Below are 20,458 nucleotides of genomic sequence, written 5' to 3'. Positions count from 1 at the left end.
ACACAGGGTGCCCCCCTCCCCACTTCCACTGTTTCCTTCCCCCCAGCCGGGATGCAACCTCATTCAGCTCTTCGGTTCAGAAAGCATAAAAAGCCCTGCAGTGGGGACCAGACCGCACGTGATCTCATTTACCGTCCTGGTGACCAGTTGGCCAGCGGGGTGGCTGTGGCCTGAAAATCCAGCTTGCGGTTTTTCCATGACGTCCTGCTGGAGGGAGGGAGGGAGGAGGAAGCGGGTGTGGTGGTCGCTGACGAGATCCTTCTCCTGTGGACAGGACGAGCCCGGCGGGGGGGGGGGGGGGTGCTGCAGGAGCAGGTTTGGACGGCAGGAGAGCTCTCACCTTTCCACGTCCTCCCCTCCCGGCCCATACGGCTGCCGTGCGTCTCCCATCGGCCTGGAGTTCAGCCTGGCCTCGTGACCGGCGTTGGCCGTGGCCAAGGCAGTGGGAGCGGAAGGGTCGTGTCTTTGAGGCGGACGTGTTGGGTGGCCATGCACTCTTCCCGCCACGAGGGTGATTACAGGCACACGTGTCACGATGAGGTCCCCGAGGGAGTGCAAGGAGCAGGTGTAGACGTGCTAGACAGGTGTAGAACAAGAAAGGAACTTTTGTTGGCTTAAGCCACTGAGACTGGGAGTTGTCAGCATAGCATAACATAGACTGTCCCGATTCAAACAAAAAGTCAGCCACGGGGCCTCTGGGTGGCCAACTAAGGCTCACGCTTCTTGAGTTCGAGCCTCCGTCAGACTCCGCGCTGACGGTGTGCGGCCTGCTTGGAGTCTCTCTACCTCTCTCTGTGCCCCTCCCCTGTTCGTTCTCTCTCTCTCCAAAGAAAGAAAGAAACTTCGAAAAAAAGTCAGCCACGATAGGACAGTCGACTTGCAGTTTGTAAGCATAGTTCCTGTTGTGCCTATTTTCTTTTCATGTTTGCTTTTAGGACCAAAGTCTTTTTTGGGTTTTTTAATGTCATCTCTCCTGCCGAAAAGGAAACTCTGAAGGGATCCGTCTCGGTTCATTCAGGCCGCTGTTAACACCACCGTAGACTGCGCGGCTTTTCACCAGCAGAAATCTATTTCTCCTGATTGTGTAGACTAGGAAGTCCAAGATCAGGGCCCTGGGGAGATTTAGTATTTCGTGAGGGCTCACTTCCTGCTTCATCGTCTGCTTGTGCGCCTCCCACGGTAGAAGGGGTGAGAGAGCTCTCCAAGTCTCCCATTTGTGAGGACTCCACCCTCGGGACCCATTCAGCTCCCAGAGACCCCACCTCCCACCATCACGCGTTTACATAAGATTTATTGATCAAGTTTCTTTTCCCTTCCTTCCACTCCCTCTCCCTCTTTCATTCCATCTTCCTTGGTTCATCAAGTGTAAGGTAGTCATTAGGATCCTGTAAAATATTCTTTGGTGAAAACTTTGTTTCTGGGAAAATGTGTCTAAACATCAGATTCCCATATGTCTTTCAGTCAAAACATGCTTTTCTGCCGACTTCAAGCCAGGTTGAAATTTTTAGTCATAAAGAGAGGGTTGGAGTTACAAATGAAGCTTTAAGAGGTTTTATCATTATAAAACAAACATAGAAGAAAGCAAAGGAAGGGAAAGAGGGAGGGAGGGGAGGGGAGGAAAAGAGAGCGAGAGGAAAGAAGAGAGGGGAAAAAGATATTCTTAAGATTTGCCTGGCCCCTGAGGCACCCCAGGATATCTTAAAGTTTTGAGGGAAACACCGACGTCTGTCAGATACTGTGCAAACTACTCGCTCAAAATGGTTCAGTTTCAGCATTGGGGTGCACGCTTTTTGAAGGTGCCATGTTTAAGGCTGGATTTTAGGCAGTTGCTGTGACAAAAAGCAAGTATCAAGTGAAAATGTGGAACAAGAACCGCAGATGATTCTGTTTCAAGGTTTGAGAAGTTGTGCAGTGCCCCATAGATGCACAGCTTCCGTTAAGTAATTATGGTAAGTTTGGAATAAAAGAACTATGTATTTCAATATACTTGTATTTTTTCACACAGATTTTGTAAGATAGTAAGACACAAGTATGTACTAAGTTGTTAGTACCTACCTACTTAGTAAAGAGAATGGTTAGCTGTTTCTTTTGGTCTAGGGGTGCCACGAGTCAAGAAAGCTTCAGAACCGGGGCTTCTTGGTGCCTCATTCTCTTGTGTCCCACTTCGGCTCAGGTCATGATCTCACGGATCGTGGGTTCGAACCCTGTGTCCGCTTGGTACTGACAGCTCGGAGCCTGGAGTCTGCTTCAGATTCTGTGTCTCCTCCCTCTCTGCCCCTCCACTGCTCATGCTCTGTGTCTGTCTGTCTGTCTGTCTGTCTCTCTCTCTCTCTCTGTCTCAAAAATAAATGTTAAGAAAAGAAAAAAAAGAAAAGAAAGCTTGAAAACCTCAGCTCTATAGGGCAACCTTTTTGGGATCCATGCCAAATTTATGTTTAATCTGGGGTCGTAACTATTTGTCAAAATATTTTTTTTTTTAGTTTTTTAATTTATGAATAGCACGTGTTTGATGAATTGGCACTTGCCTTTCCACCGAGCTAGCATTTATGGTGTTGAAACTATAAAATTTGAGTTAAGAAACCATAAAGGAGTCAAGGATCTGAACCAGCTAGGTTCAGACCTCAGTGCAAATTGGAGGCAGAGAGTTTAGGGAAAGAGCGTGAGGTTTTTGCCATCAGCAAAAGTTCGGGTTAAGTTGCAGCCAGGTCACTTTCTGAAGCTCATGTAAAATAGGGACACGATCCCACCGCAGGGTCATTGAAAGCTGAAATGGGGTCACGTGTATCAAGCAGTACGTCCTTGGCACACACAGTTTTTTTTTTCCCCTTTCCATGATTACTTTAGCCATTTACACATGCAAACCAATTTTATAAATAGGGCGAGGTGGTTTTCAATTCTGATATTAACTCACGACCACCCAAAAGAATTACATGTGGAATAAAAAGATTCTTGCCTCAAGGGACTTAAGCTCTAATTCTAACAAATGCAGCAAAGGAAGAAAAATTCAAAGAAAATGGATCGCAGCTGTATTTGAGGAGATCAAATTAATGAACGGTGTGGGGCACAGATTTGGGTGGCCGATCTGAGATCAAGAAGGAGATTTTCTGCGGCCAAAGATGAAAGGAGCAAGCAGACTAATAGGAGACCTAGAAGTCATACCCTCCCCCACCCTGCCTTGGGGGTAAAAGGAAATGCAGACGCTATTATTCTTCATTAGTTTTCTGTCAATTATTTCCTACCAGTACTGTTTCCTGGGGTTCCATAGCCAAAACATCCCAACTGTGTAGAGTTTGAAGCAAAGAGTTTCATTTGGCCTCTTGCAGTCCTCCTGGTTTATGGACATCTGAATACACTTATGAATACTGATGGGCAAGTGCCCAGGAAAAAAATATGTAAATATACATATATATATGCATGCATATATATATATTTAAAATATACATTTTAAAAATACATTTTACATTGTATTTTTAAAATACAATATACATTGTAAAAAATACAACCTTGGATCAAGGTCAGAGAAAACCTGGAATTCAGAAAAGCCTAAAGAACTACAAATTTTAACACCTAGGTTTATGTAACCTGCTTTTAATATGCCTACTTAATAACAGTAACTATAGATGTTATTCCAGACTGATTCCAACATCCAAGCTTTTAACTTGTTTTTACCCCCAATTTCCATAAAAGGGAATAAGACACATGTGGTTTTTAAACAGAGCGAGAGAATTTCAAATAAATATAAAGCATGTTGTTTAGTTAGGACTTGTTATACTTAGGTCCAACCTTTGGGAACTAAAGCATACCATCCACATACTGTATGCATAAGTATTGAGGCTAGTTACAAACCACAGCTTACTTTTTAAGTTGTGTTATCTCCCTCAGAGTCACTTTAGAATGACTCTGATGGCACTCACTGCTGAATGTAGTTCCTGGTGCTATCTTGTGAGTCTCTGCCCTTGCAGGATGAATTTGCGTGATGCCTTTACTCTTGTAGGTGTGATCTGTTTTGAAATAGCCAGAAGTAATTTAAACATCTGGTGAGTGAAGATTAGATTGAACTAAGTGCATTGGTAGGTGTCCCTGGGAAAATTCTTTTGTGGAACTCGGCCCTCTTAAGAAAATGCCTCGCAGCAGGACTTTCTTCCCTTAAACGCTAGACTTTCCCCTGAACAGCATGAACAAAAAAAAAGAAAGTCCAGGAGCAAATGGATTCACAAGTGAATTCTACGAAACGTAAAAAGAATAATTAACACCAGTACTTCTCATCCACTTTAACAAAATGAAAAAGGAAGGAATACTTTCTAACTCATTCTTTGGGGCCAGCATTACCCTGACGGTAGAGCCAAATAAAGAAAAGAAAATTGAAAGCCAATGGCCCTCATGAATATAAATGCAAAAATACTGAGCAGATCTGCAAGTTGATTTCAATAGCATATTAAAAGGATTATCTACCATGACCTAGTGGGATTCATCCCAGGAATGCAAGGGTGGTTCAACATAAAATCAATCAACATTACATATCACACTAATAAAATGAAGGGGGAAAAAAAAAACATTTGATCATCTCAACTGACACAGCAAAAGCATTTGACAAAATCCAGCACCCTTACATGACAAAAACCTCTTAGAAAACTAGGAGTAGAGGGGAAACTCCTCAACATAAAGGATATTTATGAAAACACACAGCCCACACCATACTCAGTGGTGAAAGATTAAAAGTTTTCTCCCTAAGATCAGGAACAAGACAAGGGTGCCTTTTTTTACTGCTGCTATAAAACATTGTGCGAGAGGTTCTAATGAGAGCTATTAGCCAAGAAAAATAAATAAAAGGCATCCAAATTGGAAAGGAAGAGGTAAAACTGTATTTGCAGATGACATGATCCCATGTATACCGAATCCGGAAGAATTCATGAGAAAGCTGTTAGACCTAATAAATTTAGCATAGTTGTAGATTGTAAGATCAACACACACAAATCAGTTGTGTTTCTATACACAGCAGTGAGCCATTTAAAAAGACGTCAGAAAGCAATTCCATTTACGATAACATCTAAAGAATTAAATACTGAAGAATAAACCTAACAAGGGAGTTAAAAGACTTGCATGCTGAAAACTATAAACCATTGCTGAAAGGAAGTTTTTTTATATCTAAATAAATGTAAAGATATCCTATGTTCACATCTAGAAGACTTAATGTTAAAATATCAACACTACCTAATGCAAACTACAGATTCAATGTAATTGCTATCAAAACAGCCCCCCCCCCCTTTTTGGCAGAAATGGAAAAACCAGCCCTCAAATTCACATGGAATGCAATTGCCAGAACAATCTTGAAAAAGAAAAATAAAATTCAAAGACTAACAAATACTTAATAACTTCAAAACTGACAACATGGCTACAATAATTAAAACAGTATGGTCCTGGCACAAGAACAGACATGCAGATCAATAGAATGGAATAGAAATCCCAGAAAAAAATTTTCACTTATATGGTCAATTGATTTTTGACAAGACCAGTAAAAAAGGACGGTCTTTTCAACAAATGGTATTGGGAAAACCGTATATCCACATACAAAACAATAAAGTTGGACTTTTACCTTACTCCATATATGAAAATTAACTCAAAGGGGCTAAACGACCAGCATAAACTTAAGAGCTAAATTTATAAAACCTCTAGAAGACAAAACATTGGGGAAATTCTTCATGACTTTAGATTTGGTAATAATTTCATACGTGTGATACCAAAATACAGGAAACAAAAATAATTTGGGGCTTCATCAAAATTAAGAACTTTGTACATCAAAGGACACAAGAAAGCACAAAGCTATCAAGCTATCAAGAAAGCACAAAGCCTACAGAATGGGAGAGAAAATATTTGCAAATCCTATCTCTGACAAGAGATTAATAGCCAGAATATACATTACTCAACAACCCAAAATTAAACAACCCAATTAAAAGTTGTGTAAAGGACTTGAGTAGACATTTCTCCAAAGAAGATACACACGTGGCCAAGAAGCACAGGAAAAGATGCTCAATATGCTAAGACATTGGGAAAATGCAAACCCAAATCACAGTGAGTTATTACTTCGTACCTGTTGAGACGGCTGCCATCAAAAGAAATGTTGATGGTGTAGAGAAGTTGGAACCCTTACGTGTTATTGGTGACAATGTACAATGGGTCAGCCACTGTGGAGAATACCTTGGCAGTTCTTCAAGATTGAAACCTGGAACTGCCATATGACTGGCAGTTCTATTCTAGTTACATACATAATCCAAAAGAACGTAGGGACTCTAACGGATACCTATATTCCAGTGTTCTTAGCAGCATTATGCACAGTAGTCAAAAGGTAGAAACAACTCAAATTTTCATTGATAGATGAATGCATAAACAAAACGTAGTACACAATGTTACCTTGAAAAGAAGTGAAATCCCGACAACATGCTATAACATGGATGAACCTTGAAAACATTATGCTTAGTGAAATAAGCCAGACACAGAAGGACAAATACTGTGTGATACCACTTCTAGGAGTTACCTAGACTAGACAAGTACGTAGATACAGAAAGGAGAATAGGAGTTGCCAGGAGCTGAGGGGAGGAGGAAAGAGGGAGTTATTGTTTAATGGGTACAGAGTTTATGTTGGGTATGATGAAACAATTTTGTAAAAAGATAATGGTGATGCTTACATACACAAGCACTGTGGATTTATTTAATGCCACTCAATTATGCACTTAGAAATGGTTTCAGTGATAAATGTTTTGTTGTGCTTATTTTGCCAAATTGCAGTATAAAAGTGCACTGTGAATTTGAGAAAGAGTATAGCTAGATATTAAGAAATAAGCTCAGGTTGGGGTGCTTGGGTGGCTCAGTCAGTTAAGCGTCTGACTTAGGCTCGGATCACGATCTCATAGTTTGTGCGTTCGAGCCCCGCATCGGGCTCTGTGCTGACAGCTGGGAGCCTGGAGCCTGCTTCGGATTCTGTGTCTCCCTCTCTCTCTGCCCTTCCCCCACTCGTGCTCTTTCTCTCTCTCTCAAAAATAAAGATTAAAAAAAATTTTTTTAAAGTCTCAGGTCACATTTGTGAAGTTTTTTGATGCCAGTTTTGATGCAGTTCTAAGGAATCTAGACTTTAGCTGATAGTCAAGGAAGAGCCACTCCAGGCTTCTAAACAGACTTCTAAGCATTGCAGGCTCTGAAGAGATGCCTGTTTGGAAAGATACGCGTTGACAGCGTGGGGGACAGTTGGCTCTCCTGTTGATGCTCCAACCAGTGGGTTCTTCTGGTACCATATACGGGCATTTTTGGAAATGCACACTGGAATAACCACTTTTTCAGGACCACGAAGCAAGGCTTCACCTTGAGTTTTTCATCTGCTGCTAAGCCACTACACTTGTCCATTTCCAGGAGAACTGAGAGCCTACCTCAGCTTAGCCAGCGGGTGGTGGTTCTTGTCACCGCAGTCACTGACACGGGTATTGCTAATACCAGGGGTTGGTTGGTCTTACACCCGTTGCTCTAACACATACCGCATAACCAGATGTGTGGAGTCCATCGTTATTTTAATGAAGAAAATGCCTCAGTAAGAGGCAGCCCCCTCTCTTTGAAGTTCAGCATCTTTGAACCTTAATCTTTGCTTTGGCATTTTCACGTCGAATAGCTTCCGGGGTCCCAGCAACCGTATATCCTCCAGCACCTGCTACCTTCCCTGTATATCTGCTGTGATTCAAGTGAGTGACTCCAGCTTTCTGGTTTTGATCTTCTGCATCTCAGATCCTGTTAATACTCCTGTTTAGTTAAGGATTCATATGCTCTCTTCTCGATAAATTTATGTGAATACTTAACCCAAAAGCCACCTGCGATAACCATCTCAGGCTGTGATGCTTAGAGAACAAATATTCCTGGCTTTTTGTCTTGTTTTGTTTGTTTGTCTGTGTTTTTGTTTTTAGCCAGTATGACTTCTACAGCCCTACTTGGTGTCATTTGAGATATAAGAGAAGGGCTTCTGCTGCCCACAGACACCAACTCCTGGCCCACTACCCTCAGTTCCAACCTTCACAGGAAAAGGCTAAGTTCCTGATTATTGGCCCACTGCCACATTAAAACGTGTCACATCTATGAGACCAGAAAAACTGGGCTATAATTTGGTCTCCGCTCCCTGTTTTGGGTGTAAGTAAACCTGCCCATAGCCCAGTCTCTCTCCCAGGAAACAGTGGTGAATAGTCAGTATCCTGTCTCATTTGGTTACAAGAGTGAAATCAGAAGTCGAATGGAAAATGAACCAAGAGACGGAGCTTATAAAGTCTGGGTCCCATCCAGTGGGAGTAAAGGATCTTTTGAAATTTACTTTTAAATTTTTACCTGGAGAGACATTCAGGATAGGTTGGATTTTGTCTCATTTAAGAGCATGATCTTCAAACCTTCGAAGGAACGTCTGTTGTGTCTGTCGTCCTTGACCACTTCCCACCTTTCCTGTTTTTATATCTTTTTTTGTCTCTGACTCTCCAATAGTTTTTCTTCTCAGACATTCCTTCTGTGTGTAAGATCTCTAACCTCATCCGCTCAGAACAAGATTCTAAAGTCTCCAATTAAGTTCCCTCTTCTCTCTTTCCCTCTTAACACAACACCCTCCAAGATGTTTGAAGTTAGAAAGGTCAAAAGTTCCAAAGCAGTCTTACAAAAGGCAGAAATTGGTCAGATGGCAGTCTAAAAAAATGTAGTCTCATCAAACCAGATTGCCTCGGGCAATCAGAATTATACAAGCTACAAGAAAATCCAGTAGCTAAAAATGCTGCATTTCAGGTTGAAGAATATTTTTAATGCCTTTAGACACGTAAATCAAAAGGCAAGTTGGGGGGTGGGGGGGGGAAGCAATTTAACACCAGCTTTTTTTCCTCATGCTGTGTGGCAGTCAGCCTGTCTATCCGGGGAGCTGTGGTAACTTCAATTAATATTAAAAGCAAAACCTGTGGCAACCCAACACTAAAGTCACAAATGTCAACTCCTAGAAACTCACCGCTGGCTGCCTTCTGGTAATCAATCTTAAACAGCCTCTGTTTCTCCCCAGTGTGGCAGACAATTTAAACTTTCGTACAGAAATACTTGAAATTTGAGTTGAGATTTAAGTAGGTTACATGGAAAGACTGCTCTTTCTCAGTGCTTGACAGAAGGGGATCAGTGTGTTTCTCTCTGCTTCACTGAGGACCTGGTTTTGCCTGAAATTGCCAGCGTGGAGAACCCTACAGATCAGCCTAGAATAAGGGCAAGAGGGGCTCATGGAAAGCATAGAGTTTGAAAAGACCCACTTATTTTATAGATGGAGACACTGAGGTTAGGAGGAGTTAAGTGACTTTGTCCGAGGCCATCTCTCTAGTTTGGAACTTTTCTAAACTGACATCCCAAGTGATGTGTTTGGTGAAGAGATGCTTTGGGGTGGAACTCTGGACTTACCTGTGTCCAGAAATGTGTCATCACTGAGTGCGTGTCTTAAGGCTCCCGTCACGGCTAAGAATATCTCTGCAGCCCAGTGCCAGCTTGGGTCAGAGGTGTCCCCTGCACCTGTCTCCATCCCCTGAGCTCTTAGTCCCAGTCCCAGAGAGAAGGCAGCAGGAAGAGGTTGGGGGTGGGAGTCTGGGGGCACTGTGTGTGCACTGACCTAGACTGACTTTTGTTTCTCCGCTGGAATGGGGTTATGGAAAGTTGAGTTATAGAAAGAAGCTTGAGTGGAATTTATAAGAAGGAACCCATACTCATCATACTGAGTTTATAGACTTCTTGTTACAACTGTGTTGTATTCTGTAATATACGGATCATTATCCTTGATTTCCGGAACCAGATCTGAAATCTCTGCCTTCTCTTCTCTGGAGCAGTGCAGACCTTCACCTTTTCCTCCTAAGACTGACCCAGGGGCACTGTTTACTCTCTACCAGGTTTGGTAGCTTTGATTGGGCCGGATTTTCTGCCTCAGCCTGTGACTGTTCAGTGCACACAGGTTATTGACCATCCACTAGAGTCACTTACAGCCCAAGGTCCCGGAACGACCCAGTGTTCCAGCAGCTGGCTATGTCACTCCACGACTCTGTTACCATAAGCGCCTCCTTTCATTGTGCATGACTTTAAGAGAGAAAACATGCTAACTCATCCTCTACCAGTAGGGAAATTTCTCGACTCTTGGTAGTTGGGTTTAAGATTTATGGCCTTTGTGACTGGAGCTAGGCAGCACTCTCTGAGGCAATGAGACAATGAGTCTAAGCCATAGTAGCTGGATTTTCTGTTCTACTATTGGAACAGGAACAGGAAGCCAATGCAAAAATCCAGGAATGGACACGGTAGGAGGACCTGGAATGGAACAGAAATAAGGAGATGGGTCCTGGGTGACCACTTGGGAAGAAGCTGAAGTCACTGTAGTTTGCCATTATTGGTTTTAGAAATCTCGTTCAAGGGTCGGTTGGCACAAGAGTCAAGGCAAATAGAAGTAGTAGCCAAAAACACTTTTGATGTCTGTAGCCATAATATTACGAGTAGCAGCCTCCTCTTCCTCACCTCTTCATCATCATGGCTGCCATTTATAGAGAGCCAGGTCCCTTCCCAAGCACTGTAAATATGTTAGCATATGTAACACCTTATGGCCACTCTGAAGAAGGAATGATTATTCTAGATGGGGAAACTGAGACACAGAGAGGTGACCCGTCAAGGTCACTAGCTGGCAGGTGGCAGAGCCAGGGTTATAAACCAGGCAGCCTGGTTCTAGAGTCCTATTCTTAACCAGTGCACTTTACCGCTCTCAGGCTAGAGTCTGTGGGCCTGCAGTGTACCTTAGCTGGTGTCACAGAAAGGGGTGGGCAGGGCACCGGCAGACGTGCTGAGACCATGAACACAGGTAGCTGAGCTTTAGGAGATGCTTAAGGCAATGTGAGGACACTGGGAGAAAAAGAATCCCTTCCAGAAGTGGGATGGAGACTTCTCAAGGGGAAGACAACTTGGCATGTGGTTGGCGAGTACTTAACTGTGTGCCAAGCAACTGTGCTTAGCACTGGGATGAAAGAAGCGAACAGGACAGACACCGTCCCTACCTTTGGGAAGCTCGGAGGCAGTTGTAATCCAGCTACTCGAGGTAGAAAATACAGGGAATTGTCTGAGCCCAGGAGGGACATCTCACCCAGACTGGGGAGGTCCACGAAGGCTTTCTCTAGGAAGGGTGAGCCCCGTAAAGATGGAGGCAAAGGATGCTAAGTACATTGAAAGGGCACGGGCAGGTGCCAGGTGGGACAAGCAAGGAGTAGAAAGCAGATTGCTGCCAAGGAGTTGATTTAGCCAGGCAGAGAGGTGGGTGGAGATGTGACTGGGGCGGGGTCGTCTTTAAGAGAAGGGCCTTCCAAGGGCAGGTTTTCTCTGATCGGAAAAGTGAAATCTAATACTTGATATCTGCCCTAAAACTCATCAAATGAAGACAAGTGAAGCCTTCATGTGAATTTTCTGTCATGACTTAAACAGAAAAACGGGGCGCCTGGGTGGTTCAGTTTGTAAGCGTCCAGCTCTTGATTTCGGCTCAGGCCGTGATCTCACGGTTCATGAGCTCGAGCCCCTTGTCCAGCTCTGTGCTGACAGCTCAGAGCCTGCTTTGGGATCCTCTCTCTCCCTCTCTCTTCCACTCCCCTGCTTGCACATGCACAAACATGCACACACACCCTTTCAAAATAAATAAATAAATTTTTAAAAAACAAAAGAAAAAAAGCAATGCCACAAACTGTGTCTCTTTCCCTATAAACAGTTATGTTCAGCCCCTTCTTTTTCCTGTCTGACCATCAGTAGCAAAAAAATTAATTTCAGAACCACTTCGGATACTTCAGAACCTCCCCCGTCTTCAGAGGTGGCAGAGAACAAGTCCTTCCCTTTGCAGATAATTTTCTCTGCCTCTCAATGTCTTGTAATCAGATGCGGTGGCTCCAAATTTTCTTTATTCCAAACATAGCCAGGAAGCAATTTCTCAGACAGTTTAACTTTGATGGCAGGTAATTTTAATCCATTGCGAACATCAACCTGACACGGACTTGCTATCTTCATTACTTTAATTACTCTTTTGGGCCACTCCCCGCCCCATCCATTCTTTCCAGGAAGGAGTGAATAGAAATTGGCAGCTTTCCTCTTACCGTGCCGTTTGGACCAGATTATTTTTTGCTTCACGATGACATCATTTGGCTGCATACCTTAAGTAATGAAATTTGTTTGTGAAACTCTTTATCGTAACCAAAAGAAGAGAAAAAGTTACCTTTTTTGATGGGAGGTCACCCACCCCTGTCACACCGCTGTCTGTGCTGTTCTGAACAGCTGACAGTTGCTGTTAATTTACTTTCGCTCCCCAGTTCGACTTCCCATATGGAAAGCTGGAGTGATTTTTGAATAACAGCAAGTAATATCTGATGTGGCAGCGACTGGCAACTCTGACATTGAGCTCGGCTGTGGCCATTACCCAGGATTCCTCGCTTCTCCTGGAGAAGCAATTACAATTTCACAGGCTGGAATTAAAACTCCCCGTGGTATATGCAGTAGGGCACCCACACTGTCAAAGTGATTTCAGGCTGCTAATCTCCTGCCGGGGTGCGAGTGGAAATAGAGTTCCTCCTCATGGAAACGGAAGTCCGACAACTTTAAAACTTGGAATCTTTGATATGTTTGAATCTGCACTGAGGTCGGTGGGCACAGCCCCCTCCCAGCAGAACTGGTTATAGATTGCGGAAGATGGGTGTTTTCATCAGGATGGAGCTGAAGCTCAGGGTTCCGGGGAAGAAGAAGCCGTGCTCAGACTGGAAACGAAAGTAATGGAAATGGGCCCCAGCCCCTGTACGGCTCAAATGAGAAGGGAAGGAAGGAGGGGACAAGTTCTGATCTCTAACCCGAGGAAGGACACCGGGCAGGTGCACGTTATGGCCGCTCCCTGGAAGGTCTTCTCAGAGGTCAGAGGGAACAGCCCCTGCTGTGCAAGGAGGAACCAAGGAGTAGTGTTTTTTAAGTAAGCCCAACATGGGGTTTGAACTCACAACCCCAAGATCAAGAGTCACATGCTCTACCAACCCAGCCAGCTGGGCGCCCTGAGAGTTAGAACTTTTTCGGTAGAGCTTTGGCCATTGGACCTGGGTTCAGATCCTGGCTTCTCTTACCATGTGATCTGACACAAGGGTGTTTAACCTCATGGACACAACTCCCTTCTGTTCAGTGGCACTCATGATACCCATCTCTCAGGGTTGTGAGGGGCCAGATGTGAAAAAGCTCTTTACAGTGGCCTATCCTTAGTGGACGCTGAATAAGGCATTAGCTGTCATCAGCCAACAAAAAGCTGTGTCCAATCTAGAACCCTCAGGAGTTTGTCCCAGCCTAGTACCCATGGCAGAATTGTTTATTCAGTACTTTGCCTCCAGTCAATTACTTTGCAAACTTAAATTTATCTGTTTTATTTATTTATTTATTTTATTTATTTTTTTAACGTTTATTTATTTTTGAGACAGAGAGAGACAGAGCATGAACGGGGGAGGGGCAGAGAGAGAGGGAGACACAGAATCCAAAGCAGGCTCCGGGCTCTGAGCTATCAGCACAGAGCCCGACACGGGGCTCGAACCCATGAACCATGAGATCATGACCTGAGCCGAAGTCGGACACTTAACCGACCGAGCCACCCAGGCGCCCATGTATCTATTTTAAAGGAAAGTTTTTAGGGGCACCTGGCTGGCACAGTCCTACTAGAGCAGGCAACTATTGATCTCATGGTTCGTGAGTTCAAGTCCAGTGTTAGGCTCTTCAATGACAGTGTGGAGCCTGCTTGGGATTCTCTGGCTCCCTCTCTCTGTGCCCCTCCCCCACTCTCTAATTAAATAAATAAATGCATTTTAGAAAAGCGGAAAACCTATTTCACCAGCCATACAAACGTGGTTACCACTTAAAACAATGAAAAATAAAGTGTCCGAATCTACTTAGCATTGCTTGACGAAGCCTCTGGAGTGAGGTTCCAGCGGTCAGTTAAAAAAACAAAACAAAACAAAACAAAACAAAAAAGAGGAGACAAACGATGGAGAAGTGTTAAGGCCACGGCCGTCCAGGTTAAGCCTTCCTCACCAGCTGCCCCACCCCACCCAACCCCCACCATACTTAGGGACCTGGTCCGTGTCTTAGGCCACTTGTCCTGTTTCCTGTAGCCTCACTCTCACATTTGAAAATGGAGAAGCACCCAACAGAGAAGTGCATCGACCCCTCTGAGTTTTTCTTCATTTCATTCTCTGCACCCTGACATGAGTTTACAAGTGAAAACACAAGGGTGAAGCTCATTTTCTTTGTTTCTGGTGAAGAAATGTGTGACCCCCAGGAATGAGAGTTGGTAGTCATCCATTCGCACCCATTTCACCCCTGAATTTCTCGGTGGTTGGAGACCTTGATGGGGCTCAGCCGGTGGAGGTTCCACCCCGGGCCCGGTGTCCTTCCCTCCTTCGCGAGTGCCCAGCTCTGCGATACAGGAACATGGAAGCTTCTCGTTCATTTTCGTCTTGTTACTTTTGATCTGGCCGGTTTGGGAGAGGAAAATCGTGAAGCGGGGCTTTTGTCTACATCCACTAAATGACACCGTGTGAGTTTATCAGCTTCTAGTCTCCTCTTATGAAAGAGTTCCGCTAAGGGTTCCCTACTCGGCACACGTCCAGCCCGGGAATGAGGAGACCTGTTTCAGACTCCATTTTTAACACTCTAATGAAATGATCGGCAACAGGCAGAAATCCAAGGCTAGCCCGAGGCACGCCACATCAGTATTCCTGGGACGGGAGCGGATTCAGATGCTGAGGAATTTGAATATCTCCTGCAGCCTCTCTCTCTCTCTTGCCCACGCTGTCACCTCTCGGAATGTTCTGGCAGCTCACGCACCCCAGGTTCCCACCAAGGCCGACCCCTCGGAAAGTACCATCTGCTCATTCTCCATTGTACCATCCACGGTCTGACCCCAGAGTGAATCCAGGAGGAGAGCATCATGGAAAGGGATGAAAGTACTTATGACATTGAATAAAAATTAGTTTTAGGAAGGAAAAAAAAGGTTAATAAAGTTGTCCGCAGGAAGGCGTACAGAGACAAAGAAGTTGCTGAGATGAAGGAGGAAATGGAATGTAGTCCTTGGATTCATCGTTTACGTGTGGAATGATCACTTTACCATCCGATGGTGTCTTGGGCCAGTGGTTTCAGTAAGTGGAGAGGTAGGACACCTTTTATGTTTCAGCTTGTTTTTTTCTTTTTTACTAACCTAGTGTCAAATTACTCTCCAGACTTCGGAGAAGGCTTATTTATGTCAGGGAAGGCATTTATGCTGACAGTTATCGCCACCCTACTCCACGATCTGACAGATCTAATTGTCAATCAGAATAATGATGTCAGTGATAATCTATAATGTATTAAAATTCAGTCTGATTCTGGGGATTTAATTCAATTAGGCCCCAACAGGAGTTTTTCCTAAGTAAGGATTCTAGACCCGAGTTAATATAATCACATGAAAAATTCCCCTGTAAGGAATCAAAGAAGCTAATTTCAGTAAAATGTTGTGTAGGCTTATAAAATATAGTGTCCTCTAAATGCTAAGGGTCATTTATTACATTTTCCCTTGATCACACGTCATTTCTGTTGGTCACGGAGAAAATGGCTAAATGTAGAGCTCCAGTTCGCTCACTGATGTTTCCAGGAGGTCGTGCGAGGAACCCTGACTTTGCCCTTCAAAATCCTTCCTCCTGATGGTTAGAATTCCACTTTGCGTTTTTAAATTGAGGTGAAAGTCACATAACACAACATTAACCATTTTAACGTGAACGTTTCAGTGGCGTTTACTGCCTCCACAATGCTCTACAACCACCGCTTCTATTTCCAAAACTTTTCCATCACGGAAACTGTACCCCTGTACGCATGATCTCTTCCTTCTCCCTTCCCCCAGCCCTGGGAACCTCTGTCCTACCTTCGGTCTCTATGACTTTGCCCACTCTGCACACCTCATGGAGGTGGAACCATGCAACATTTCTCCTTTTTTTGTCTGGCTTATTTCACCTGGAATAATGATTGTACCATGTATCAGAACTTCATAACTTGTACGGCTGAATAATATTCGTGACTGTGTGTGTGTGTGTGTGTGTGTACCACATTTTATTTATCCCTGTATTCCACTCATCTGATGGATATTTGGGCTGTGTCTCTCTTTTGGCCACTGTGGCTAGTGCTGCTAAGAACGTGCCTGTACATGTATTTGCTTGAGTCTCTGTTTTCAGTGCTTCGGGGTATGTACATAGAGCGGAACCACTGGGTCATATGGTAATTCTATGTTTAACTTTTTCAGGAGCCACCAAACTGTTTTCCTAGAAGTCAATCTTTGGCAACCCACTCCGTTGGATTAGGCATTCCTGTTTCCTTAGATCTTTTTAACAATTTACTATAAAAATCTCCAAACATATTTGCAAGTTTGGAGTACAACAAATCTCATGTACCTATTACTCATCTTCAGTAACCATCGGCCATGCGGCCATACCTGTTTGGTCTATTTTCCCTACCTGCTGCCTCACTTTTAAATTTTTGTCAGAGAATTTTATTTTATTTTTTTTTTAATTTTTTTAACATTTATTTATTTTTTGAGAGACAGAGAGAGAGAGCACGAGCAGGGGAGGGGCAGAGAGACAGGGAGACGCAGAATCCGAAGCAGGCTCCAGGCTCTGAGCTGTCAGCACAGAGCCCGACGCGGGGCTCGAACTCACGGACCGTGAGATCATGACCTGAGCCGAAGTCAGTCGCTCAACAGACTGACCCACCCAGGCGCCCCTTGTCAGAGAATTTTAAAACAAATACTAGACATCGTGTAATGTGTCCCCCAAAACTTAAGTACACTCCTAAAACTAGGGAGGGATATCTTCTTACATAACCGCAATGAAACTTACACTAATTCTTTAATATCAACCAATACATAGTCTATATGTCCCCCATAGTCTTAAGATACTGGGTTACTTCTGACTTACTTGAATCAGGAGCCAAACAAGATTCACTGTATTTGATTCATTTATGTCTGAAATGTCCTTTAAGTTGATGTTGATCTCTTTCCTTTTTATCTATGTCACTGACTTGTGAAAGAAACCAGGCTCGGTATCTTATGGAATGTCCCCATTTGAAATGGACTAATTTCTGGGGCACCTGGGTGGCTCAGTCGGTTAGGTGTCCGACTTCGACTCAGGTCATGATCTCAATGCTCGCGGGTTCAAGCCCCGCGTCGGGCTCTGTGCTGATGGCTTGGAGCCTGGAGCCCGCTTCAGATTCTGTGTCTTCCCCTCTCTCTGCCCTCCCCCGCTCATGCTCTGTCTCTTTCTGTCTCTCAGTAATGAGTGTTTAAAAAAATTTTTTTAAATGTTTATGAAATGGACTAATTTCTTCCTTGTGGTGGTGTTTACATCCTCTCGCAGAGTAAACATTCTATTTCTGCAGTAATGGCATAGTGGGTTCATGAATAATTCATGAGTTCTGGAAACCGAGTCAATATGAGTGTGACCCCCACCACCGGCCCTCCTCTCACACCTCACACCTCCAACAGCACCAAGGGAAGTGGGTTCTCGTCGCTAAGGAAAACTTATTGTTAAATATGTCTGTTATTAAATATGGCACACATTTAATATAAAAATGCCTGAAGACATTTATATGAGAATAACCAAAGGAAGACAATAGCCCTGTATCACAGATCAATCGCAGTAGACTCACAGAAGACCCCCAGTGGTCCCTGTAGCCTGTTTAGCAATTCTATTAGAAGTCTCTTATGCTAGGACGAAACAACAAATCCCAAAGGAAAGATATTGGAAAATGTGGAAATGCTCTGCAGAACAGCCAGTGTTCTCTCAGCCCTCCACAATTTTCTCCAGAATGTGCACCCTTTGAGCAGTTACAGGACAAATCATTCTGTCATCTGCACACTGTGTGAAAAAATGTAAAAATCCAAAGAGAAGGAAATGTGTAGAACACGACACCCACAAACGATAAACGCTGTCAAGGAAAAAATACATATCCAAACTGGGAAGTCCAGTAGAAGTTCTTGTAGCAAGCCATGACTTAGTAGACACCCCTGACTGGCTCTCCTGCCCCTGTACGCCATGAAACAGCTCTGGGAGCTTCTGCATAGCATGCCGGGACCTCTGCCCCCAAGAGGCACATGGGTTGTTCCCAAAATGACATTTTACTTATTATAGCTCTGTAATTTATTAATGCATATATGCATTAATTAATATATTAATTATATGCATAATATATGCATATTATGAAAGTGAAATGTGAGTTGGAAGAGAAGGAGACGTGTAGTCATGATTTTGTTGGAGACTAAGTTGAAAGTTTTGGAAAGCCGTGATATAGGTGAGTGACGGAATGTCTTGGTGATTGACAGAAATGGTGAGCAAGATACCTGTAATAGTGTAAAAAAACGTGCAAGGGCAGGAGGGCCTTCCACCCAGATTTCTTTACCACCAGGGACCAAAATTCTCACTCCTCTTTAAAGAAACAAAAACGGGGGCGCCTGGGGCGCTCAGTCAGTTGAGCATCCATGTGTTGATTTCAGCTCAGTCATGGCCTCACAGTTGGTGGGATGGAACCCATCATTGGACAGTGGGGAATGTGCTGACAATGTGGAGCCTCCTTGGGATTGTCTCTCTCCCTCTCTCTCTCTCTGCCCCTCCCTTGTGCTCTCTCTCAAATAAAAGAAACAGAAGCTGGAAATTGAAGGTGGTGCTTATATATGTGGTTTATACAAGAAAGATGATTCCAGTCAGTAGTCTCATGACTGAGGAAAATGCTCTGGCCATTTTAAAGTCATTTTTTTTTTCACCTCAACTTTAACAATTAGCAAATAACTGATGGAGTGTGAGTGGAGTGTGCTTCTATAATGCTTCCCTAGATGAACCAGAAGTAAGCACCCAGCATTCCTTGCTCTGAGGCACCGTTAAGGTACCCACAAGTTCATTATCCAATAAAATGGTTAAACTCAGGTCCCCCGCGGGCCTTCCAAAGCATTGATTTCCTCGCCTTGCAGGGTGTAGGGTAGGCCTGGGATAGAAGTGTGGGCTTACCTGGCTGCTTCATGCCGCCCATGTGCTGTGCCAATATTATAATTTTGTCTGTTTCTGTCATCTTTGCGTGTGTTGGTGTCAGATCGATCAGAAGGCCCTGGAGAGGGTGCTAAATCGACATGTGACGGACCAAAGTTGCTAACTAATTTTCGCTCTCATTCCCCATGAAAATAAATAGTAATCAATAGGCGGGTTATGTTAATCAGTGTGGACAACGGATGCTTTATTTTGGACGTTGGTATATATTCAGTGTTCTTGTCTGAGTGTTCGTAACTAGCAAGGGTAAGCAGTCAGTGGTCTGGGGGAATTTTAGATCTTTATGTCCATGTCCCAATAGTGGAAAAGTTAGCATTGTAACATATTCTGTTGACCTTTGAACAATGAGGGAGTCAGGGGGACCGACCTCCCCCATAGTTGAAAATTGGGTGTAACTTTTAAGTCCCCAAAGACTTAACCGCTAATAGACTCCTGTTGACCAGAAGTCTTACTGGTAACATAGGTAGTAGATTAATACATATTTTGTATGTTATTTATCTTAGATATTGTATTCTTATAGTAAAGTAAGTTAGAGAAAAGAAAATGTTACTAAGTAAATCAGAGGGAAGAGAAAATACATTTATAATGTTGTACTGTATCTATTGAAAAAAAATCCGTGTATGAGTGGATCCGCGCAGTTCAAACCTGTGTTGCTCAAGGGTCATATTTTATTATTTGGAGTATCTTAACAAAACCATATTCGTTATTACAAAGCTATAGTGTTAATTGCCTAGCAACTATTGTTCCTTCCTTAATTTATTCACTCACTGCCTCATCCCAAATTACCCACTCAAATAATTGTACTTAACAAACACTAATCTTCTTCTTCTTCTTCCATGAATGCATGCAGTATTTGAGCTCATGACAGCTTTAAAATATCTTTGAGGGTAACTTTCAAATTACCAGTGGAGATTTGCTTTGAATTGCGATTCACTTGTCTAGGCAGAAAATTTATTTTGATAAGCTCTTAAGATTAATCAGATTCTCTAAAGTAAGTTTCCTTGGACATCAGAATTTATATTTTAGAGTCATATAGAAAAAGACCTAGGTTGACATTTGCTATTACTGTCTAACCATGAATTTTTGAGAAGTACTTCTTCTACCTACTTCCTAAAAGGATCTGGGGTTCTGGGGTCTTCATAATCCTCCAGGCGTTTTCAAAATACTGGACTTACTTCTTCTGTTCGTCACTAACTTCTTCCTAAGACTCTTCAATATCAGCACATTTCTGATGTCACGAGCCACAAAAGACTAATTAAGGGAAAACGAGGCTGTCAGTTCACTGCCCATTCACATGAGGAAAACACAGGAGAGCGAGACCCAGGCTCACT

At 43.4% G+C, this 20,458-nt stretch overlaps 1 protein-coding gene across 2 annotated transcripts in view; it reads left to right on the top strand.

Annotated features, from left to right (window-relative positions):
- The window catches only part of CDKAL1 (CDK5 regulatory subunit associated protein 1 like 1), a 790,924-nt gene that overhangs the window by 692,438 nt on the left and 78,028 nt on the right, over positions 1-20,458 (top strand). The gene's annotated exons all lie outside the window — the stretch shown is intronic.

Source organism: Felis catus, chromosome B2 (genome assembly GCF_018350175.1).
Source record: "Felis catus isolate Fca126 chromosome B2, F.catus_Fca126_mat1.0, whole genome shotgun sequence".
NCBI lineage: Eukaryota > Metazoa > Chordata > Mammalia > Carnivora > Felidae > Felis > Felis catus.
The sequence above is the reverse complement of the archived record's forward strand: the minus strand, read 5'-3'. Positions and strand labels throughout refer to the sequence as shown.